At 52.2% G+C, this 4,813-nt stretch overlaps 1 protein-coding gene across 1 annotated transcript in view; it reads right to left on the bottom strand.

Moving 5' to 3' along the window:
- Positions 1-120, bottom strand: part of LOC123098900 (ATP phosphoribosyltransferase, chloroplastic) — a 7,134-nt gene extending 7,014 nt beyond the window's left edge. The window contains exon 1 of the mRNA XM_044520974.1: positions 1-120. The gene's annotated coding sequence lies outside the window, so the exon portion shown is untranslated.
- Between the last annotated feature and the right edge of the window lie 4,693 nt (positions 121-4,813).

Genomic DNA, 4,813 nt, shown 5'->3' with positions numbered 1-4,813 from the left:
TGCAGAATGGCCTCTGGCTGCGGCGAAGCGTCGGGCTGCGGCTGCGGCGGCGAGAGGGAAGGGAGTGGGTAGGTAGGTGGGGTGGGGTTTTGGACGGGAGTGGTGGGGGTGGGGTGGGGTGGGGGTTGGCGGCGAGAGAGGACGCGCGGCAGGATGACCGTCCGTTCCGTCACGACACGGATGATGATGGATGGGATATTCGCGAGCGGTTCGGGATCAAGATGGAATGGGCCGACATCGGCCCGGCCCAGAATTTCATGGTTAATGTTCTTTTTTATTGGTTATTTCGTATTATTTTCTCAAAAAAACAAAGATTATTTCGTATTAAAAAAAGGGCCAAAATCCCTGTTTTGACCATGTTAGAAAATTTTAGAGCAAAATGACCTCCTTCAAAATTTTGAACACGATCTTGCCCTTTTCGGCAACACCATGGCTTGCGGCGCTCCTAGCCCACATAGAAACGCCAAACCGTCTGGCGTTTCTGGCCTGGCCACGATCTGGTCGAGTAGCAGTTGACCACCTACATGGCGGGGCAGAAACGTCAAACCATATGGCGTTACTGGAAGCACCATGGGCAGTGGCCGAGAAGAAACGCCATGGGCAGTGGTGTTTCCAGCAATGTGTGCCCGTGGCAACTTATCTATTCTCAGAAGAAACTCTGTTTGGTTTGACGTGTCTAGGTTGAGCAAAAACGCCACAAAAGGGCTAGGGGATCAAGCGACACTAGGTTGGTTCATCAGGTCGAGCAGCTTGACCGGGATTTGGTTTGTCCAAGGTTGTAGCATGCATATCACATGCATGTGCGATGGCTAACCGCGCTCACATCTACTCATACTGCTTCATTCCAACAACCGCCTGAGAGAGGTGATTGGATAGGCGAGCTGCCGCTCCCAACCTCCGTCTGCAACGTCGTCGGTCCCTGCCGCCTCCGTCGTCTTCTCCGATGGTTGGAGGGGTGGGGACCCCGGCAATTCGGCCCCAACGCACAGTTAGGGTAGACTTCGTTTGTGGGGCGGTGCTTCTGACCATAATGATGATAATGTATCCAATATAATGCCCAACCTCCAGTCGTGTCTCAATGCCTCAACAGCGTCCATTGCATCGTCGAGGAGTCGGTGGGTTATGTCTTTCGTCGACTCTTCAATTCGACGTGTTTAGGTCTTCGACCGGTGGTTGTCGTACCTAGCGACACCACTGGCGGGCGAGAGCGGATGGCGGTTGCAGATTTGGACTTGAGGATTTATGGTGCCGGATCTGGTGCTCAGCCTTGAGCCCTCAACGACGTCGATGGCTAACGGTGGCTTTGGGACTCGAGGTGAGTGGGGATGATCCTCGGTTGACACACACAGCGACAAAAGGCCTTGCCGGCGGCAAGCTTCTTCGTCAACTCGCAACACCCTTCTAGGCTATGGCTCTCCTCTTAAGTCCAAGTCCAAGAATGGTTAGCGAAGACGATGGCGATTGTAGGATTACCTTAAGACTCCGTTGTATTTTTCTTTTCTTGTAGTGGTTTTCTGCAAAATTCTTCGGGCACGTGTTTACTCTCAGCCCTTCTGGTCGGTTCCGCATGCATGCTTTGTATTCTTCTTGTTTCAGATTAAGGATACACGTGGTTACATGGAAAAATGCCTTGTGCTTATGAAAAACTTTCGGACTATTGACCCATAATTGTTTTTGTTTTATAGTTAAAAATATGATAACCGAGTGTAGAAGCCCACGGTTGGTGCTCAAATCAAAGGTAAAAATAGCATGTTGTAACAGAATTAATCTTTTCAATAAAATACAGAATTACGATTTTTGTGATACCGATGCATTCATGGTAGAAATAGAAACGTTGTTGCATATATGTTTTTTTCTCGTCGGATAGAAAAGCTATAAACATTACCTCGTTATTAGATACTTCCTCTGTAACTTAATGTAAGCTGTAAAAATGTCTTACATTAAGTTACCGAGGATGTACTGCATGATCTCAATACGAGCATTTTCTCTTTTATCAGGGCGAAGATAGAAATAAGCATGACAGTGTACTATAGGGACACTGTCAAACTGAGCTCGAGCTCATGCGAGCTTGAGGTGAATAATAAAATAAAATGGTAAAATTTTCAAAAAGAGAAAATATGCATGGCAGGACCAAATAGCCATCGTCGGACGCCTGCACGCATACGGCTAAGGAAATGGTAGATGTGGCGACTGACAAGTGGGGGCGAGCAGGTGGTTTGCGGACATGTACCTTTTTTGGAGAGGAGATTACATAATCGTGTACACTAGAAAAACAATCATCGGATCCGTGCACGGAAGACCGCATGAAAATGGCAGGTTTTGTTAGAAAACCGTGTGATACGAGAACCCAATTCTTTTTCACAGAAGCCAACCTCAGTTGTGCAGACAAGCATGTTGATTCTTTTTTATCTGGGAAAAAAATGTGTATGTTCGCCGCAAATCAAATGTCTTTTTCTAGTAGTATTAGTTTGCCTTTGTTTGTCGTGATCATTTTTCAGACGCTAGTTGGCTGGCTTGCTGGACGCATGTGCGTTATTTTATAAATCATGCACGCAGGTAGGAGTAGGATGATTGCAGTGTGCATGGAGCATTGTAGCACTGGGTTCTCTGCACCTGGACACATTGCTACAGTGACGTGTGACTCAGCTATGCTAGCTGCTGCACATTATCCCCACGCGCATAGTACATCCAAAATAGCGTGCGTCGGTGAAACTGTAGTTGAACATGCTGCACATTATACATGGCGAATTTGATGTTTTGACCATTTTGCGGACCATGGTTCGATAAAATCAGGATCTGACCATTTTTCTTATCGATGAGTTGATGGCTGTAGGGTATAATAGCCTATGCCAGGGGTTACGGCGGTAGGTGCAGCTAAGAGCATCTCCAGCCGCACCCTCAACAGCCCCCTTGCCCTCCCCCCCCCACCCCCTCCGTCGATTTTTTAGCGCCCGCGGGTGAAAATCGGCCCAGTCGCGCCCCATGAGTCCGTTTTTGCCGGGTTGGGCCGAAATAACAGCCGGCGCACCCGAGCCGAACACGGCGCGGCGGGGGGCGCCGGCACAAGCGAAAAAGGGTGTGGGGCCGCTCTGTCGGCGAGTTGAGAGCCTTTTCCCGCCGTTTCTTCCCGCTTTCCCCCCGGCTTCCCTCCCATTCTCTCTATTCCTCCCGCCAATCTCCTCCTTCCCTCCCAGTCGTCGCCATGCCGCCGAAGAAGTACGTGCTCCCCCGCGCAGCGATGGCTGCGACCGCCGTCGTCACCCAACCGAAGCAGAGGAAGCCGAGAGCGCCGCCGTCCAAGTCCCCGAGCATGTCCAACGCCGACTGGAGGGCGGAAGTTCAGCGGGAGGAAGCTATCACCACCGACTGGCGGAACAGGGCCAACGCCAAGAAGGCCCGGGACAGCGCGGCGATCGCGGCTGCGGCGGCGGCGGATCAGGCGGAGCGCTCGGTCGAACAAGCCGAGGCGGCTCGCGTGGGGATGATGAATCCACCCGGCGGCCACGCACAGTACGCGCCCTGGAGCCAACATAGCGTCGGTTCTCCGGCCGGTTTCTCGTCGTCACCGCAACCCTGGGGCTGCATGCCGTCGCCGGGCTACGCCGACAGGGACGCGCACGGCGGGTTCAACCCCAACATCACCTTCCCCCATGGTCACCCGGCCCAGCGCACGCCCTCGCCCGCCTTTGCCGGCGTGCAGTACCCTCCATACACCTACTCACCGCCGGCCTACGCATCCTCCCCGATGCTACCTCTCCGTCGTGGCGTGCTGCCCTTCTCACAAGCTTCCTCGTCTCATCTCGGCGACACCGACACGACCGAAGCCGACATGGACGACATCATCACGGCAGGCTCGGCCGCCGCCGCCGCGTCCCCCGGGTTCACTACCTAGGACGACACGATGGACCTCAACGGCGACATGGACGGCGAGCTCGAGTACGGCGAGAAGGAGCGGGACGAGGAGGAGGAGGAGGATGGGGAGGAGCCGGCGCCAGTTCCGGCGAGGAAACGCAAGAAGAAGAAGGGGGCGGCCAGGAACGGCAAGCCGCACATCAAGTGGGCGTCCAAGGAGCAGGAGTGTCTCGCCGAAGCGTGGAAAGTCGTCTGCCTTGACCCGATCACCGGCACGAACCAGAGCATCGAGACATATAGGGAGCGCATCAAGGCCGAGTTCGACGAGCGCAAGCTCGTCGACCCCTACTTCAAAGGCGTCTACATGCAGCGCGGGTCGAAGGCAATGGCGAACCATTGGGGGCTCATCCAATCGGCGTGCAATAAATGGCATGGGATCATCGAGGAGATCGCGGCTCGGCCGGAGAGTGGCGCCAACATTGAGGATCAGGTATGGCATGCTCCTACCTCTTGAGCATGCATTGGTTTTACCTTGAAGAGGAAAGGGTGATGCAGCAAAGTAGCGTAAGTATTTCCCTCGGTTTTTGAGAACCAAGGTATCAATTCAGTAGGAAGTTACATGCAACTCGCCTTGTACCTACACAAACAAATAAGAACCTTGCAACCAACGTGATAAAGGGGTTGCCAATCCCTTCACGGCCACTTGCAAAAGTGAGATCTGATAGAGATAATAAGATAAATATTTTTGGTATTTTTGTTGTATAGATTGAAAAGTAAAGATTGCAAAATAAAATAGATCGGAAACTTATATGATGGAAAATAGACCCGGGGGCCATAGGTTTCACTAGTGGCTTCTCTCAAGATAGCATATCTACGGTGGGTGAACAAATTACTGTCGAGCAATTGATAAAAAAGCGCATAGTTATGAGAATATCTAGGCATGATCATGTATATAGGCATC

This window comes from Triticum aestivum, chromosome 4D (assembly GCF_018294505.1).
Source record: "Triticum aestivum cultivar Chinese Spring chromosome 4D, IWGSC CS RefSeq v2.1, whole genome shotgun sequence".
Classification (NCBI taxonomy): domain Eukaryota; kingdom Viridiplantae; phylum Streptophyta; class Magnoliopsida; order Poales; family Poaceae; genus Triticum; species Triticum aestivum.
The sequence above is the reverse complement of the archived record's forward strand: the minus strand, read 5'-3'. Positions and strand labels throughout refer to the sequence as shown.